At 33.6% G+C, this 21414-nt stretch overlaps 1 protein-coding gene across 1 annotated transcript in view; it reads right to left on the bottom strand.

Annotated features, from left to right (window-relative positions):
- Nucleotides 1-21414, bottom strand: part of LOC103568949 (uncharacterized) — a 224059-nt gene that overhangs the window by 114278 nt on the left and 88367 nt on the right. The window lies entirely within an intron of this gene.

The following is a 21414-nucleotide window of genomic DNA, read 5'->3' as shown; positions in this document are numbered from 1 at the left end:
ATGTCCGTGGGAGAATGCTGTATGATCTATTCGTAGTCTGGTAAACAGACATTGGTCAGTTCTCAATTTGCATTGTGGGGCAATTTGCCAGATATCTTTCCGGATTTTGCTGAGTTTCGTATCAACTGCTGTCCAAATTGAGTTCCATTTTCCTAGTATGTGTTTATTTACAGCTCTTTTGAAATCTATTGTTGGAATTTTTAATTGCGTAGAGAGGTCTTCACCGTCGATGATGGCCTGTTTTGCGTTCCGGTCGGCCACTTCATTTCCTCGAATACCTTGGTGTGAGGGGATCTAAGCTATTGTGATGTTCCTTTTGACATTATTAAGCTTAAGTTGGCATTCCTGAATGAATTAATCGGAGTTTTTGGGGTTGATGAGGGCATCGGTTACTGATTTGGAGTCGGAACAGATGAGGAAGTTATCAGGATCTAGATGTTCTATGAGGTTGATACATTGGAGAATCGCAAATGCTTCGCAGGAGAAGATTGAAAAGTAAGATGGAAGTTTATACCGGAAGACGTCGTTACCAATAATTATAGCACATCCACGGGAGTTATTGCAGCAAGAACCGTTGGTGAAGATCTTGGTATGATTAGGAAATTTGTGGATCATTTCAGCGTACAGGTTTTGATAGATTATCGGGGGAGTGTCCTCTTTTTTATTTGTAAGCTCGTAGATAGATAAATTATAGTTGTCAAAAGCGGGTAATCAGGGAGGTGATATCTTGAGTCGAGGTTTATATAGCTGGATGTTTGAAAATTCTGAGTTTTTCAGGTACGAGTGAATATATCTAAATATAGGCGTGGGAAGTGTTGGACGATTATGGGTGACTGAAGGTGAAGACGATTTTATTGGTGGGGTTAATCAATTTCATTTTGGTGGTGAAGTTTAGTGTAAGTTCAATTTTCCTTAGTTTCAAGGGAATCTCCTGAGCTTCAGCTAGGAGACTAAGTGTGGGGCTAGTTCTGAAAGCTGCTAGGCATATTCTAAGTGCCATTGTTTGCACCGAGTTGATCTTATTCAAGCGTCTTTCAGTAGTCATATTGTAAATGATAGATCCGTAGTCAAGCTTAGAGCGAATAATGGCTTTGTCGGTGTTTAAGAGAGTCTGAGAGTCTGAACCCCATTTATTTGATCCTATTAACTTTAGGATGCCTAATTTACGGTTGCATTGATCTTTTAGGATGTCTAGCTGATGGTTCCAGCATAGATTTTTATCGAAGGTCATCCCAAGGATTTTTTGGTGGAGGACTTGGCGAAGGACATTACCGTTTAATGTGAGGTATTGTAGGAAATTTCGAAGCTTATGGCTTCTAGAGAAGATCATGTATTCGGTTTTCGTCTCGGAGAATATGAAGCCAGTACTTGCACACCATGTAGTTAGCGAATTTAAAGCATCCTGGAGTAGGTCTCATATATTTTTTAAGTCTTTACCCTGACAGTAGATGGTGAGGTCATCGGCGTATAGTAGAGATTTGACTGGGGCTGGGATGGACTGTATTATGTCGTTGATAGCTATAAGGAATATGGTTACACTAATGACTGAACCCTGTGGCACACCGTTGGCTATTTTTTTTGGTGAAGAGATGTCATTGTCGACTTAAGCTTCGAAAGACCTATTATGTAGGAAATTTTTAATGTATTTGAGCATATTGTCATTAATGTCTAGTCCAGTGAGAATGTCAATTATTCGTTTTTGCCAGGCCATCTCATATGCCTTTTGTAGGTCTAATTGTTCCTGAATCCATTTTGGGCAGGTGTGAACCAATTGATAGATTCTAGGTACCAAACTAGTCTTTTATTGACTATTTTTCCAGGATCTTGCTCAGATTGCAGGTTAGGGAAATTGGACGGTAGTTTGCTGGGATAGAATGATCTTTTGTGGGTTTAGGAATCGGGATTATTGTGGCTAGTCTCCAGGCGTTTGGAAAGAGGTTGTTGGACCATATGTGGTTATATAGTTTCAGTAGAAATTTTAAACTATATTCCGATAGATTCTTGACTAGAATTACTGGGGCACCGTCTGGGCCAGGGCTAGAATGTCTACTGTTTTTTATTGCTTCTTTTAGTTCATCCATTGTGAATGGTAAATCCATATGTTTATTTGTTTCATTGCCTGGTGCTGGCTTAGGAAGCTGGTGGTGTGGAAGTTGGTCTTCTGCTTGTTTTTTGAGTTGGAGAAACGATTCCAGATAGTTATTATCGCTAGAGTTTGATGCGAACGTATCGGCAATCAATTCGGCTTTTTCTCTGGAAGAAGTGTCTGGTTGGTTGTTATCGTTAAATAAAGTAAAGGACATGGGTGGTGAGTTATTCCCATTGATTTCTTTAATTTTTTTCCAAATCTGGTCTATTGGCGTTGAATTGTTAATGGTTGATACGAAGTTTTGCTAAGAAGTTCTTCTGAAGGCTTTTAAGTTTCTTCTGGCTTACGCCCGGTGTTTTTTATATTCGATTTTTAATTGGCAGTCGTCTTTGTGTTTTTTAAGGCGGTTGAATGCATGCTTTTTTTCTCGAATGGACTTCTTAGCTTCCTCTGAGCACCATTCGTACGTTTTTTTTGGGTTCTGAGTTGTTTTAGGAATGCATATATTAGCGGCCATTCTAAGAGCGTTATTGAGGTCATTTACAAGAGAGTCAATATCGTGCGGTGGTTCAGGTTGGTTCAGTTGTTTCATTTTTTGTTCAGACACTTTTGAGTATCTTGTCCAGTTTGCTTTCTGCATATTCCATTTCTGAGGCCTTCGTTTGGTGGAGGACGGTAAGTCCGTTTCCAGAATTAGATGGATGGGATAGTGATCGCTATCATGAGGGTCTTCATCAATGTACCAAGTGAGAATATGTGCCAGATTAGTGCTTGCAAGCCTAAAGTCAATTATACTTTCAGTTCCTGAGGAGACATTGAAAAGTGTCGGGGTACCATTGTTTAGTAAGATTAAATTGGTGTTATTGATCCAACTTTTAATTATTTTGGCTCTGGAATAGTCAGTGTGAGTGGATCCCCAGAAAGTGTTATGGCTGTTGAAGTCTCCAAGGAAGATAACTGGCTCTTTTACTTGTAACATTATTTCTGCAAGATTTGTAGAGGAGAGAGAGTGGATGTTGGGAATATAGATATTGCATATGGTGATTTCTTGAGGAATTTTAATCCTTACTGCAGTAATTTCCAGTTGGCTGTTAATTGGTATTGATTGGGCTGGGATATTTGAACGTACGTAAGTGGCAACTCCGCCGCTGGCGTGTTTTGAGTTAGGTCTATTTTTAAAAAAACAGTTGTAACCTTTGATCTGGGTTTTTTCGTCTTCTTTGAAATGGGTTTCCTGTATGCAGAGGATGTCAGGGTTGTTTTTGTCTTAGAGAAATTTAAGAAATTCTCGTCTTGCTCTTAGACCATTAAGGTTCCACTGGATAATATGCATAGAAAGGAGAATAGGGTGTGGGATGAGGCTGTAGAAAGTTAAGTGATGTTTTTTTTTTTTAGACAAGAGATGAGTGTTTGCTGTCTAGGTCTGATATTGCACTGGTTTCTGAAGAGCACGATAGGGCGGAAAATTCAGGGGATGTGACCTTAAATTTTTAATTTTGTTGCGGAGTTTGGTGACTATAGTTCTTAATTCTCTGGAGTCAAGCTGTGGGTAGAGCTCTGTAAATTGGTTGACGAGTGCAGATGGTCTAACTCCAAGGACGAGGGCTAGGTTAGCCACAGAGGACTGGTCAGACGAAGTATCAAGGAGGTATTGGAGCTAATTATAATTGCAAGGGAATAGTTCGGGATTAGCGGAGATTGTATCATGAATAATCTGGGGGAGTCTTGAATGTTGCGTGTTTTAGGGTTGAGTAGGTGTAGAAGTGTCCTTTTTTGGCTTCTTCTGTTGTTTTTCCTTATGTGGAAGGTTGAATTCTGCGTTGATCAGTGGTTTTGAGGTAGGAAGAGACGATTGTGAACCAGTGTTGGATAGAGGTCTTTTGATTTCTACCGGTCGGGTTAGTTCTATAGGTGAATCTTCTATTGTTGAGGTTTGGAGTGTCGGGAATTCATTTGGGAGATGTAATTGAGGCTTTGGTGTCAGTGTAAAGGGTTGGGGGCAGTCTTTGGCAAGATGCCCTACCTTTTGGCAAACAAAGCAGGTGAGGGAGTCAGAGGATGCGAAGATGTTATAAATAGTGTCGTCGAATGTGATTTTTATGATTGGGGGAAGCTTATTAGTGTCTTCAGGAGTCAAGTACACCTGTCGGCGAAAATTCATAATGTGTGAATGCTCTTTTTGTTTCGAGCTAACTCGAAGGAATGTAATTGCTGACTCAGGCTTATTGTCATGTTTGTCCAATGCGTCAGTGATGACGTAGTGCGGAATTATTGGTGGGACATTCCATAAGATAATCCTTTTGTTTTGAGTTATCAAAGGTCGAACTATAAGCTCATTATCCATAACTGAAATTGTTTTGTGACCTGTCACCAATTTTTTGCTAGCTTCTTAGTTGCTAAGTATGCGAAAATTCTGTTATTAGCAATTTTCGAGATGAATCTTATATTGATAGCTGTTACTTTAGCAGCAATAGCATTAATGTAGTCAGTAATGTTGGCTCCTTCTATTGCTTTGACGATGACTGCGAACTCTTTAGTGGGGAATACTTCGTTCTTGGCAGCATTGGCGTAATTGCCCAATTCTGTTTGAGAAGACATGATGGTTCAACTAAAACAAGAGACACTTTCTGTAGTCAGAAAGAAGCCTCAGGTTCGCTTCTCACTTTATAAACACCGAACACTTAGCGAAGCTTGATCTATGGAACACTAGGAAGCACAAAACCAAATCGAAACACTCACTCTGAACACAGAATAAAAATTGAAATTGAACTCGCAGTATACAAACTCAACTTCAACCATACGTCCGTTCTGTACGACAGTCCAGAGACAAATGAATAATAGATTAAATGGAAACAAAATAAAATGAACACTGAGCTAGATAACAGAAATGGTTTGTTTACTCGTTACCCTGTTTAAAAATATTGATTGAAAAGAATTAAACATAATCAAATTCAAATTCTTTCCAATAATTTCAATTCTTATGTTTGTATATATAGATATACAGTTCGCATGGAGTGGCCGCTTCTCAATTCTTTTCAATCAGTATTTTTAACCAGGGTAGCCCAACAACATCTATTCTTGTTATTAGAATAAGAATTGCAAGACTTTGGAAATAACAAAAAAAATCGGTCTATCAATTGACCCTGCGGGCCAGCCCCAGAACTTCCCGCTGTTTTCGAGCTCCGTGAGTTTGGAAAAATCGTCGTGAATACACTTTCGAGCTCGTCGAGCTCGAAAATACTTTTGGATGACTTTGTTTTCGAAAAAAAAAACGTTTTTTACCATTTTTTCTCCAACGATATCTTTCGAACGAATTCATCGATTGCGACGGTTAATGTGGTAATTGACGGTTTTTATTAAGTTCTACAGCTGATCTGATTTTGAAATTGATTTATCGAGTTGTTTTGGAGAAATTTCGAAAATTTAAAAAAAAAAATTTTTTTTTTAATTCTTTCGACAACAGTTTCTCTTGAACGAAAAAATCGATTTTGACGACTGAGGTGGCATTCGATGTGGCTTATGAAGTTTCAAAGCCCAGTTGATTTTGGAATCAATCCATTGAGCACATTTCAAGTTATCCAAAAAAAACATTTTTGAAAAAAGTTTACATTTGGAATATCTCTGAACGAGCCCTATCGATCAAGCTCATTTTTTTCCAGCTTTTAGATATTGACAAGCCGCGTCGAATGACACCTTGACGATCAAAATCCGTTCATCCGTTCAAAAGTTATAGATATTTACATACGTACCTACGTACATACATACATGCATACACTCGGACATCATCTTGAAATTAGTCAGAATAGTTTCCTAGAACTTCAAAACGTCAAGATAGACTCTTAGAAATTCAATTTTCGAAAATCGGACCGAAACCAATAACTTCTCGAATTTTTGAAAATTTTCAATTTTCTCAGCGGGAAGTTAAAAATCTGGAAACCAGTTGACCCTGCGTGTCAGTCCCAAAACTTCCCGCTGTTTTCGAGCTTCTCGAGCTTGAAAACATTATTGACAATACATATTCGAGCTTTTTGAGTTTTGTATTAATTTCCGAGAACTCGAGAAATTGCAAATCATCAATAAGAATTGTTTTTTTAAGTCTTGTTCACGATTATGATTTATAGGTTCAATGTTTCAAGCAGTTATTTATAGAAATGATCAAAGTAGAGAGTGACATAAACTTTTAATTAAACGAGCGGGTTAGAGTATAAAACATGTCACGATATTTAAATATCGTGGCAGTCTCACATTAGGTTGGTGAGCAACAGATGGCAGCACACGCTGCTCTCACGTCTCTATACTCATTAATTTTATGATTATGTTGTTTATATATAAGATTTTACATTTATTATTACGCTGTTTGTATTTAATTAATCCAGTAGGTGAAACCGGCACTGAAATCAGCAAAAATTACTGATTATAGTAAGTTTACAGGTATAATTTATGGGGCTGGAATTTAATTATTTGTTTTATTTATATGCTTGCAATTATTGTGGTTGGTCGGCGCATGCGCGGTGACGCAACAGTTGTCAGCAACAAATTTATTATATTATCACTGAAATTTATAATTATTTCATATGCACTACTAATGATTTATCCATTTAAATTATTGTTAATTAATAATATATAAAGTAATTGGGCATTGGACGTCGGGAATTGGCAAGGCTACACAATTGACATCGGGTACGTCAGCGTTGGTAGTATTTGAAAGTAACAGGCGACAGAGATACTACTCCAATGGGTTAAAATGAGATGCACATATGAAATATGGCCGGTCGAGGTGCCGGCATGAAAATCACGTGCTGCCATGGGGAGACGTGGATAATCTTTTGTTCGAGCAGGGTGTGCTGTTGCGTGCGTAAAAATTTTTAAGTGGTTTTGTTGCTGCATATATATACGTATATTGTTGGTTAAATTGAGCTGATTTGCTTTTTATTCACATTAACACTCACGATGGAGCCTATTCGCCACTTGTACTACGACGATGACTGTAAGTACCTTTGGTAAATTCATTGGCGTGTAGCTTTGCATTCCCGCGTTGGTGGCCATTTGCAAGCGTGGGAATTTCACGTATTTGATAGTGTATTAGTGTGGTATTATTAAGTTGTGATTGCAAGCATATGAATAAAATTGGTAATAATCGCGCCCAGTGGATGATTTAATTTAATCACAGTTATTTTATTATTTAAATAGCGACTATTGGTTGTGAGAAAAATATTTTTGTTGATATTATTAGTTTACGTCACGTGATTACCATCATATACGACCGGGCTGCGATAGTCTAATATATGTATATATATATATATATATACAGTACACAACGCTGAGTTGTAATATTTGAGTTATAAATTGTAGTATGTTGGGTATTATTTATAACTGAGTATTGATAAAATTTATGAGATATTACTAATTTGAGTTAATAAATATTAGTAATTTGCGTATCAACTACTAATAAGTTGAATTGGAAATTGTTAGTATCTGAGTATTATTTATACAATTATCATTGAGTTGAATTGAATTATTAATTATTATTTAGTTGAATATTGGTTAAGAAGTATTATTAATTTGCGTAACAATTATTATTAATCCGAGCTTTTAATTATTGTTAATTTGAATTAATATTATATTCATTTTGATTGGAGTTGTAATCAAATATTTTATTATTTGCGTTATTAAGTATTTTGCTATTGTTGTTCCTGTGCGAGTGAACCACTACCCACTAATATTTATGTTTGTTCACTACATTTATTATTTATGCGCAAAAATTATTATTTGAATTAAGTTATATGCGCATACTATTTTTTTTATTACTTTTGTAAGTGATTTATCATTATTTTGAGCATTATTTATGTGAGTATGCGTCATATATATTGGCTAATTAATTAATTAATTAATGGATAATTAAACAAATGGTCACCAACCCGGCATTTATTTAATTTTATTATTTTAATTACTGCTATCTTTCTTGCTATCCTTTTTCCTAAATCTGAAATCGCTATCCTGTCATTTTAGTTTATTTTCATTTTCATTTTCTCCGTTGTGTTATTTTGAGTTAATTTTGTTCGTGGGGCACACGAACTGGCGCCCAACTCGGTTTTCTAACCCAGCCTGAGCAGAGCAGCCAGTCCAGGGAGATTCAGGACATCTCCAGGTGGGACATTTGGTTCTGGGTTTATTTTATTTTCAGTTTTCGATCAACGGAGAGCCATAACGGCTATTGAGCGCCAACTACACTCCGCCGTGGGACGCGCAAAATAGTAGAGATCGTTATAAACATACTAAAAAAAAATGTCAAAATCAGTGATTCCTTAAAATTTTTGATTATGATATTATTTAAGCTATCGAACTGATTTCAATAATTCATGCAGTGATTAACGAATACTATGAAAGCAAGGAGCCGGTATAAGTTTTGGAAAACGATGAATTTTATTGTCTGTTATCTGGGGAAAATAAAATAAATTGCTATTTTTTAAATTTTTGAAGGGAAAAACTTATGTCTGACCATATATGATCATATATGAGCATTCATAAAAATTTCATAAAAATAGTGATTTTTGGAAGGCTGTAACTTTGTGAAAAATAATCGTATCGAGATTAAAAAATAAAGGATCTTATAGCTTGAAATTTATATTGAAATATCAAGCTATAAAATGTTTTTTTTCAAATCTCGATACGATTTTTTTTCACAAAGTTACGGTCTTCCGAAAATCGCAAAAAAATTTATAAAATTTTTCTGTTCCTTTCATTTTTTGCGTAAGTATATATGTTCATATATGCCCGTATATGATCATTTATGATCTTATGTGGACTGAACATCGATTAAAAATACTTTATGTTGTATCATATATGATCAAAAATGACCATATACGATCTTATATGATTGGGGTATAAGTTGGAAGAAATTATTTTCTTTGCCTTTATATATGGTCGTATATGAACATGTATGACTCATATATGAAAAAATATGAATCATATTTGAACATATATGATCTTACATGGACTGAATATCGAGTAAAAATATTTTATGGTGTATCATATATGATCATACATGACCATATATAATCTTATATGATTTGTGTATAAGTCAGAAGAAATTTCTCTGTCTTTATATATGGTCTTATATGAACATGTATGACTCATATATAAATATATATGATTCATATATAAACATACATGAATCATATATGATCATATACGATTCATATATGATTCGTATATGATCTCATATGGTCATATCTAATTATATATAGCCAGATATGAACTTTTTTTCCCGGGTATCTTACAAACTAATCAACCGATTTTGAAGTCTAAGGCAGAATTTGACGCAGTTTTTTAGTCTTCAATACTAAAAAATACTTGGAATCAATCAGTTTGGCGATTTTGAATTCATTAGAATAATACACGAAACAAATTTAGTATCATTAAATCGAAGAGACTGAAATAATTAAGAAATACGAAAAAAAAAAAAATTGGTTTTTAGTTTTTTTGAAATTTCCCAAAAACAACTTGATCAATCGATAACAAAACTCACTAAGTTCTAGAATCCAATCAAACGCGTAGATTGCTGCTTTAACCATCGAAATTATTATCGATTTGGTCATAGCCAGCAGTGCTATCTATACCTAATCATGTGATCTAAAGATTCCTTTTCGCTGATAAAGTAGCAAACAAGCTGAGTTGCGGGACTACACCATGTCGATTGTGTACAGGTGAATCACGCCAAGCACCCTTTATTGGGCGCCAGACCAAGAACCGCCCTCTCATGGGTTTCGCTATTGGCATTTCAACCGTTAGCACGCTTAAAGATGTGGTTGCAGGAAATCAACGGGTGTTTCTGTGAACTAATTAACGAGTATTACCATGCTGAATTGATTTGTTTTATAAAATCACAAAGCATACAAGCTTGAATGTAAGATTATCACTTAGTGATGGAAAAGGGCAAGTGCATGACAGTGACAAGTCTGAAATCTCAGTGATTATAAATGGAAGAAACCTTTTTTAGTGTTTCGGGAAGAAATCGCGTCTCACCATTTATCATAATGCAACTTGTCAACCAATATAGGAAATTGGTACTACGGAGGTCCTTTCCAAGCCCCCTTCGACCAGAGTCTCTTTAATTCCTGAGATGGTAGTAGTATTTGACCTAAGAGAGATATGGACTAGTGGTGGCTGCTGGTAAGGCACCCACACACAAAAAGATCTTCCATCGGATCATCGATCCTAGGGTAAGCTAATATGAGTTTATGCTCAATATCTCGGTATCCTCATAGTATGGTAGAGGACAGGGGTATTATGAAGTGCATGTATGCCCAAGAAGGCGTGGAAACGGCCTCCTGTAAAATGGAGGTGGACTTTAGTCGCGTTACATGAATTAATTAACGTCGATTATGTTGTAACGGGGTAAATTGAGTTTTATTATCAACCAAAATCGTGATTTCTCACGGTTGGTCATTTACCCTACCTGCAACCTTAAACGAGTATTCAATTAAGTTTTTCGACTTGTTGCCGGGCACGCTAATTGAAAATACTAGCATGCGAGGCCCAATCATAATTAGGTAGAGGAGGAGTTTTCCGATTATGGCCGAAAATTATCGAGCAAAATTAATAAAACTGCAAAACAGCAGTGGAGACAGGACAGAGTCGACAGGACCGGGTAACCATCCAGACGGACATACACGCAAAGCCGATAGAACTGGGCAACCACCGAGACGCACAGTAGTCACCGAAACGACCGGACTGGGCAGACCTTTATGAGCCAGAGAAGAAAGTGCAAACAACTCAGGAGACGCCGTTAGTAGACGCTGAAATACATTAGGTAAATTAATTTAACTGTGACTTGGTTAACTATTGTGAAACCAACGTTGATTTAATTGTTACAAATTACCAGGCAGGTAGCCGGTACCTTTTATTATTGAGGATTAATTGCGCCTGAACAGCAGGTTGCAGGAGAGTTCAAGTATTTTGGCGAAGACGAGAATTTGATCCGAGAGTAACTCTGTTAACTACACGAGGAGGAGAATTCGAGACGACCCGGTTACCCCCCAGGAATACACGGTCGAAAAGCTAATGCACGGACTAAAGAGAACAAGACACGGACTAAGATAACTAGTACAGAACGAGTGACGGAAAAGAATTCAACGTAAAAGGTATTCTGTAAAATATTCCAGGTAGAGAAGCCGGAATATTTGTTAATTAAAATACACAATTTAACGTCTTGTCCGTGAAGTATTGTCGTGTCAATTGAACGTGTGATAAAATAATTGAAAAACCGGACTCAACAATAATTAGCCCTGATACATCCAGGCAGGTTGTTTAAATCACTCGCCGGAAAATTCTTCTGGAATGATCCAGACAAGTAGTGTAAAGCAATGCCAGAAAATCAATTGCAATCTTGTGAAAATTATCTAGTCATTAATATTAGGATAAAATTAATTATAAGTAAATTAAACAAATAAATCAAATAAAATCAATTAATAATTTATAAACGCTAAATGTGTCATAAACTAAAATGTGAGAATTGATGTTCGAGTTTTGAGTATTGGGATATCGAAGTTGTGATAAATTGCTAAGCGGTCACATAAAATAAATCATAAAACTGGCTTTACAAAATTGTTGATAAAAAAAGGTTAACGTTTATAAGGAATTAGTTGTTGGTAATTTATTAGTGATTTTAAAATGGTAAATAATTATGTGGAAATTAATTTTAAATACAGAAAATAGGTGTAATGGAATATTATATTGGTAAAAGTGTAAGTGATAAGCGTAATTATGAAAATTGTGATGATTAAATAAGTTGTAAATAAATGTCATAAATTAGTGAATTAGTGTTAAAATTAGGTAAAGGGTCCAGGGGACCGCGTGAATTAGTTGTAAAGTCGCGTAGAGGGTCCGGGGGGCCGCGCGAAAGTAATATAAGGTTTTAGCAACGTTGAGGGTCTCTTTGACCGAGTGGAGTTTAAGTGTGTGTGTAAAATAGTTCAGATGACTCAGTGTGAGTGTGTGTGATACAGTCAAAGGTAGTTGACGTTAGGTAATAAGGTTTATAAGGTTTAATAAGGTTTTTACACTACTGGAAAAAAATTAAAGGATAAAAAAGAATTTCAAATTTTTGGGTGATTTTCAACAGGCCGTAACTTCAAGAGAAATGGTCATACAAGAAATAAAAAAAAAAGGAAATTGCTGCTTCAAGTATATACTTTTTTGATAAGAACTTGAAAATTTTGTAGTGTTAGTGATTTTTGAGTAATCTCAGAAAAACCAGCTACAAAAACATTTTCAAATTTTTTTTATTTGTTTTTTTTGGTCTACGGGTGTGGGAAGAGTTTTTTTTCGCTTAACCACTCTAAGTATCGGATACCTTCATTATTCAGCTTAAATTTCATTTTTTATAGGCCTTGAAACGTCCACTTCTCGCCGGAATATTGATCTTTTTTTTGAAAAAAAATTTTTTTTTAATTTAAGCACTGTCTGCGTTAAAAATGTGTACAAAGCTCAGAGAGAAGATTTGTTTTCTTATTTTGTTAAAGATTATAATCTTCTCAGAGCAAATAACGTGATCCGTTAATTTTTTCAAAAATTTGATCGAGTTAATGAAAAAACGGCTGGTTGGATTAATCTGGCTCTCTGTAGGGTTTTTGTGGACATATTGAACTGTAAAATGCTCACTCAACATTATCGATTCCCACAATATTTTCGTTTCAGCGCTTGATTTTCCAAAAAACCCCCAAAAGCCCTTTTTTTTGTTTCATTCTTAATTTCATGTGACGATAGGAAAAAATTTTTTTTTTCGAGTAAGCAATGGCTAATTGTTGAAGGAAATTTATTTTGTTTTTGAAACCCACCATTATTAACTTTCTGTGTGATCATTGGTTTCTGAGATATCGGTAATCAAAGACAAAATGATTCTTTTCTATGTGAAGACCGATATCTCGGCGAGAAGTGGATGTACCAAGGTCCATAAAAAATGAAATTAAAGCTGGATAACGAAGGTATCCGATCCTTATAATGGTTAAGCAAAAAAAATTTTTCCCACACACGTAGACAAAAAAAAAACAAATAAAAAAAAATTCTAAAATTTTTTTGTCGCTGGTTTTTCTAAGATTACTTAAATACCGCTAACACTACAAAATTTTTAAGCAACTGTTGCGTAATCGCACTATATTTAAATTTAAATATAGTCGCACTTCCGGCAGATAGAGGCAGCACCTAATGGGGCCTCGTGGCCTTTGAATTCAAACTTGACTTGCGCAGTGCGGCGCATGCGCATCGTTTTTTCCTGCCTCTTGTCGAGAAGACCGACGCCATTATCTTTCGCAACTGTACATCCAAGTGAAAACACGTGTTTTTCTAAATCTTATTATTTCGTGCTCATCTCGAGTTATTAATTAAAAATATTAATAAAGTTCAATTAAGCACTCATCAAGCTCCATAAAATTATAATTATTTTCGTACGTGTGGGCACCAGAGCTCAAAATAAAATAAATCAAGTTCAAGGATTCAAGTGATCAACGACCACGTTTTTTCCCAAGAGGTTAATTTAACGGAAATCATTACAGGTGCTTATTTCTCCACTAAATAATTATATCAAGTGTTCGTAAATATAAACGACTTGATTTATATTAAATTAATTATCAACATGCTCAGCATTTTACATAAAATAAAATTAAATCCTCGCTCGGTAGCCTCTGCAACCATGCTACCACATGTTAAGAAATTAAATTCAATGCAGTGTAATTTAATTAAACTCATTAATATAAATTAAACTAAGCGATCATAACTAATCAATCCTCAATGAACTCAAATATTTATCGTAATTTAAGTGTTCAATAATTAACTTCGGTCGGTAACCTCTGCATTCATGTTACTTATACTCATTACATTTTTGCAATCCACTCAGTGTTCAATTTTAATTCAACTTCAGTGTTTTAATGATTTACTCGAGATCAATTTTAAATTTATCATTCATTCAATTACGTATTCATGAGCTCAGACAAGTAATAGTATTAATAAATTAAATCAACGATTTTATTTTGTAACCCAGTAATATTATGTGCTGTGACAAATAAAAATATTGTTATATTTTTCAATATGCGTATTTTTCCAACATCCTAACCACCAATCAGTCCTGGCATGTTTTTGTTTAATTATTATTACAACAGCTACAATTTCCTTTTTTTTATTTCTTGTACGACCATTTCTTTTGAAGTTACGGCCTGCTTAAAATCACCCAAAAATTTGGAATTTTTTTTTTATCCTTTAATTTTTTCCAGTAGTGTAGGTCATAAGGTTTTTGAAGATACAAAATATTGTCAAGGTTAAATACATAAAGCTTAAAAAAAATTGTTAAAAATGAAATAAATAAATTAATTATAAATTATCCTTCTGCATCATTCTCTTACAAATTAAATTATACAATGACCCTGATGCTCTAAGATCCGGCTCTGAGAGGCCGTTATCACTTCCAGTGGCGCCCTTGATAAAAGACGACCAGAGTAACAGCATAGCCCTGTTATAATGTATCATAGCTGTTGCAGTAGATTTTACTAATTTGCCGAAACGCTTACTATCTACCACCCGCCAGGTGCAAAGTGTTGTTCAATTAGGAGAAATGGAGGTGATATACAGTGATGTGGTCCAGGACAGAAATTATCACTTTCTAATCGATTAGCTTTTTTTCCGTTCTCACTTGAGGAACTAACCTCTTGTATAAATGATCGTGTTTAGAAAACAGACAAGCTTCAATTGAAAAATATCAATATTAACCTCATTTTGCTTAGTGAAGGTGTCAAAATTCTTCCAAGTGACGTCAAGTAATAAAATTTTCAATATTGAGACAAACCTTGTGATCTTGAATGAGAGAATTGCAGTTTCAGAAACTCGACAGACAGAGAGGGTTATAGACGACGTCTTGGGTATACCTGTTATCTTAAAAGAACTTGACAATTGAAAGTGATGGAAGTTAAGTTTAATTGTTTATGTTGTCCCTGAAGCATCCGGCCAGTCTTAAACTTAAACAAAACAGAACTCTATTGACTGAAATACTGTCATTTCTGAAGCATAAACTACTTCTGAATTTTAAATGCTTCATAACCGGGTACCCCTCGACTTCTGTGTTCTCGAAGACAAGGCTTATGAGGTCACGATTAGGAGACCTTTTGAACTCAAATTGCACGATCTCTTAGTATCAGGTGCAAGGCAGCAAAGCAGAGAGAAAAAAGGATGCCCAAGTGTCCGTCTGTATGAATGTATGTGTGCGTGTGTGTGTGTGGTTGTAAACTCTTCGTATCTTTTTAACGAATTGACTGATCGAAATGATCGAGGTGGCAATCGAAAGAGTTTGTTGGCCGTTGACTTTTCTGAAAATTTCAATTCGATTGATCAAATGGACTCTAAGATATAGAAGAAATACAAAAAAAAAAAAAAAAATTTCAGTTTTGTAAAAATTGTTTAGAAATGGCTCGATCGATCAATTCCAAAATCTAGCCATCTCTGGAATTCAATAAAATGCGTCGATTGTCGTCTCAAAGATCTCAACTTGTTTATTCGTTCGAGAGATATCGATCGAGAAAGAAATGGTAAAAAATGTTTTTTTTCAATAATCTTCGAAACGGCTGAACCGATCGATTTCAAACTTCAATCAGCTCTAAAATTTAATAAAACACCCCGATTGCCACCTCAAACATCAGAGTCAGTTATTCAGTTCAAATGATATCGGCGTTGAAAAGTTAAAAAAATAACATTTTATGTTTTTTTTTTCGGAGAAATTATAATATAATCTAATAAAATGTGTCTGAAACCATACCAACTCTTTCGCTTTATGGTCTATTTTGACCATCCTATAATATCATCTAACTTTTTCTTTAGATTAAATCATATTATCCACAGAAAATAGAAAAAACACAGTTTTTAATATTTTTCTCGGATATTTCAGATATTATTGCTCTAACCTGAATCAAAACTCATTCGAATCTTGATTTTGATCACTGACATTGATTTCTGCCTCAATACATTTATTTTATTGAATGTAATCGGGAATAAAATTTTAAAAACCACTTCTTCATTAATGATTTTCGATTTTCAAATTTTTAAACTTTATTATAAAACGTGTTAGAGCTTCAATACACGGAGAGAAAATTATAGTAACAGTTACAATATATTATGGGAATAGTTCCCATACTGCATGGTAACTGGTTTTTTTGAAATGTTGATTATAGGAACGGCACCCATATATATTATGGTAACCATTCCTATAATTATGGATATAATTCCCATACGGTATCGGAATAGTTCCTATGCAATTATGGTAATCGTTACTATGTACGTATGGTAATGGTTACTATAATATTATGGGAATGGTTACCATAATATTATGGGAATCGTTACCATAATATTATGGGAATAGTTACCATAATATTATGGGAACAGTTACCATAATATTATGGGAATGGTTACCATAATATTATGGGTATGGTTACCATAATATTTAGAAATCATAATAATTTTTGTTTGTAAGAAGCATTTTTTTTGTATATTTAATCTTTTTGTGAAACTATATTACAATAAAATGGTAACCATTCTCGTAATATTATGGTAATAATTCCCATAATATTATGGTAACCATTCCCATAATATTATGGTAATAATTCCCATAATATTATGGTAACCATTCCCATAATATTATGGTAACCATTCCCATAATATTATGGTAACTGTTCCTATAATATTATGGTAACCATTCCCATAATATTATTGTAATAAGTCCCATACATTATGGGAATGATTACCATAATATTATGGGAATGGTTACCATAATATTATAGGAACTGTTACAATGTGGTTATAGGATTGGTTCCTATTTGCTTATGGGAACTATTCCTATGAGTATGGTAATCATTACCATGATTCTTTCATATGCGATATGGGAACTGTTACCATAATGATAGGAATTGTTACCATATTTATGGAAACCTTCCCAAAAAGTATGGGTCTATATCCCATAATCCCTAGTAATCATTACCATAACGGTATGGGATGATATTTCATAAACGTACTAGGAACAGTTCCTTTAATTTTTTCTCCGTGTAGCTCATAAAAAAATAATGGCAGGTAATTGCATTTTCGAGCTCGAAGAACTCGAAAACATATTCACACTAATGTTTTCGAGCTTGAAGAGCTCGAAAACAGCGGGAAATTTTGGGGCTGGCCCGCAGAGCCAATCGACGCCCAAATTTTGTTACATGGACTACAATGCTAGATTAAAACTATTAAACTATGTGGAAGTTCGAAGAAGTTAAAAAAATTTGATGGGATTCAGCAAAGCTTCATAGGATTTCATAGACTCTTCGTAACAAAATTTAAAGCAATTTGATTTCATTTTATGAAACTTGGTGAAATATTTGTACAATTCCATCAAACTTTATGAAATTTCATACAATTTTATGAAATGAAAGAAAATCAATTTTTATAACATTTTATGGAACTTAATAAGGTTGTATCGAATTTTATCAACTTTTTATCGCAAAATTATATCTAATTATGTAAAATATTACAAAATATTATCCAATTTCTTTCAACTTTATGAAACTTTATAAAATTTTATGACAAGATTATTTCTTGGGCTATATATTTAATGGTGAATTTCAAATTACATTAAATGCATATGCTTATCGCTCCCCGTAGCATTAGCTTTAAATTAACTTGTCACTGGCTGCTGATACTAAAACTTTGTTTGATTGAATGCAATTACGTAAAATATAGTGAGTGAGACAAGATAAAACACGATTTGCGACTTTAGGCGTTTTCAACGGGCTTCAACTCAAGCAGCTAACTCCACCTTAATCTATAATCGTATTAATACATCTCTTGTTATACACTATAGTATGCATGACCATTACTCGTGTTGATTCTAGCTTGACTACTTTTAAAAATAATCGAGTAAGGTTTTAAATTCCCGCTAAGGAAATCGAAAATTTTCAAAAAATTCGAGGTTATTGTTTTCACCTTCATTTTCAAAAGTTCTGTTTTCATCAGATATCGAGGTTTTCAGAAGTATCGGAAGTTTTTACCCCTTACAAAATGTCTTGGACAATATATCCCCAGGACGATATATCCCCAAAATAAGATTTCCTTAACACTAACTATTTTTTTATTAATCCTATGTTACTCTGCAATTTTAATTATGCTTAACTGAGTTGTACATTTGTTTATATTATGATTTTGCCATATTTTGTAATTTGAATTTCGGTGCCCGTGAAAATAAGATTTAAGATATAACGATATAATTGTGTATGACACAAAAGATAATTTGATCTGATCATACCTGGCCAATACACTATGACTAAAGCTATGTATGAAGCTATACATCGATCAATACATAGTTAGATCTGATTAGATCTGGCTTATATCAACAGAGATATAATTAAATATAAGTCTATATATGGAGCATTCCATGCCAAATTGGATGGTTTCAAAAATTTTGGTTTTATAATTTCTTAATTTTTCGGTATTTTTTAGTACCTCTTAAAAGAGGCTTCCAGGTAAATTTTGAAACTTTTTCGATGACTAGTTCACAAAATTTCGAATTAAAAAAAAAACCGCTCTTTTTTTTATTTTTTGCTCGAAACATTCCTAATGGTGGTCGCAATTGAATACTTGTTTTTTTTTCTAATTTTCGTTTTTTGATGGCCTTTTACAGAAAAAATCTGGGTATCTGTTGACCCTGCGGGCCAGCCTCAAAACTTCCGGCTGTTTTCAAGCTGTAAGAGCTCGAAAACATTAGTATAAATACATTTTCGAGCTCTTTGAGCTCGAAAATACCTTTGTTTCCCATTTTTTATGAAATTTTTAAACTGAAAACGGTTATGTCTTATGTTAAAGTTTAAAAATTTAGAATCCAAAATAATTAATGAATAAGCGTTTTTTATATATTTATGTACAATTATGTTCAGTAATTAGCTCAAAAATAAGTATTTCCATGAGATGTTGTATCTATATCGTGTAAGTGTATCGTGATAAGAGTGAGCATGACGATTTTTAAGCAGTCACTTCTAATGACTTACATAAAGAAGAAGATATTAGTTTTGAGAAATATTGTTCAGTAATAACGATGTTATTCAATGAAGAAAGCAGATATAGATTTTACGTTTATTTTTCCGTCAACGATATCTTTCGAACGGATTATCCGATTGAGACATTCTTGACGGCAATCAAAAGCTTCCATCGAGTTCTAGAACTGATTAGATTTTAGAATTGATCGATTCGACAGTTTTCAAAATATCCAAAAAAACGAAAAAAAAAAAAATTTTTTCCGTATTTCTTAAATATCTCAGAGCATATGTGACTAAATGATCCAAAATTTTCAGAAAGTCTAAGCTTAGAAAGAATCTTTTGAATGCCGCAAAAACCATCTAAATCGGTTCATTTATTAAAAAGATATAAGAAGTTTACATCTACACACACACGCGCGCGCACGCACACGTGTCAGAATAGCATCCTAGCACTTTCAAACGTCGACATATGATGAAAACCCAAATTTTTGAAAATCGGGGTGAAACCAATAACTTCCCGAATTTTTTTAGAATCGTCGATTTTCTTAGCGGGAAGTTACAAAATACAAAAAAAAAAAATAACGTAACTCTTCATCTTGATCATTTTTACAAATATCTGTCCTAAAACAATGAATTCATCAAGTTTAATCGAGAGCAAAACGTAAAAAAACAATTTTTATCGATTATTTTCAATGCATCGAATTCTTTAAGATGAATACATAACGACACTTTCTTCGAGCCTAAGGCTTCAAAAATACCGATTTATTTAAAGGTAACGTCAAGCTCTAAACCCTTGAACATATATCGACAGTTATTTTTTTTAATACCCTGAGCTTAAAAACAGCTGATAATCTTAGGGCTGTCTGGCAGACGATCAACCGTCTTTCAGATTTTTTTTTTTTTTTTTTTGAAATGATTGTATTACGTCCAGCTCGGATGCTGAACTTTTTGGTTTTTTTTTTTTTTTTATATTAAATTTTATTTTCTTATTAATATGACGTGGCGACCAACTTTTATTTTCCTTTAATAATTCTCGAGTGATAAGAAGTAATGTAGTTGTAAAAAAGTTTTAGAATTAGTAAATTTGTTTGCTCTGACGCACGTAAAAATTTCAGAACAAACAACCAAATGCATTTCTAATGACCCTTTGGGTCACAATAGAATGAAGGAATAAAGGCCATCTGGAAACACTTTCTTTAGGATTCAACAAAAATTTTTATCAACAAACGTGTACTTAAAATATTTTAGAAGAAAAATTGAAAGTTTAACAGTGACTTATTTTTAAATAAATGAACGAAATGTATAATCTTATAAGCCTTACTTTTGTAAGTGCACTTTTGTAGATAATATTTCGGTGTCCACGTAAACGTAAAATAGATATCCAGGGAAAAAAATGATTTTAATGACTCGTTGTCCAGAATAGTCAAATAAATAATTTTAAATAAAATAAATGTAAACAAAAGACTTTTAACACAAAACATTCACATGAATAATATGAAAAATAAATTTCTCTTAAAGGAAATTCAAATAAATAATTTTTACATGAAGAAAATTAATAAAAGAATTATTTGGATAAATAATATTAAAATAAATAATATTTATCAATTAAACAAATAAAGTAATAATATTTACATAAGTAAAGAAATTATGACAATAGATATAAAAATTTATATAAATAAATAAGTAAATTAATAAAATTTATATAAATAAAAAAATATAAATATAAATATTTAATATATTTTATATAAATATAAAAAATTCATGCAAATAAATATAAAACTTTATATAAACCAAAGAAATAAATTAATAGAATTTAAATAAATAAAAATTATGAGGATAGACATAGAAGTTTATATAAATAAATTAAAGTAAATTTATCAAAAGGAAAATTTATAAAAATAGATATACATTTTTGCTATGTAAAGTTATAAATAAATTAAAATATTGTTATACATGTAATATTGTGCATGTGGGTGTATGTGTGTATGCTCCCACACATAGGCCTGCATCGGGATGGGCCTTTACCACTTCCTTAACGGGAAATCTTAGGGAAAGGGAAAGCACCCATAGGAACTGTGTTCCGATTGGACACAGTTTTTCCTAAAACAATAGACAAAATAGGACCAAGTAAAACACATAAAAAGGATCGCAAAATCAAAAGTAGCAGCAGTTTCTTCAAGTCACAGAGGTTCAGTTTTTTCAGCAGCAGTTTTTGTTAAGTCTCAGTTCTCAGTCCTGGGTCAGTAAGGATGAGAAAATTTAAGTACAAGTGTTCTCACACTT

Source organism: Microplitis demolitor, chromosome 3 (genome assembly GCF_026212275.2).
Source record: "Microplitis demolitor isolate Queensland-Clemson2020A chromosome 3, iyMicDemo2.1a, whole genome shotgun sequence".
Taxonomy (NCBI): Eukaryota; Metazoa; Arthropoda; class Insecta; order Hymenoptera; family Braconidae; genus Microplitis; species Microplitis demolitor.
This window is presented reverse-complemented; position numbering and strand designations above follow the sequence as displayed.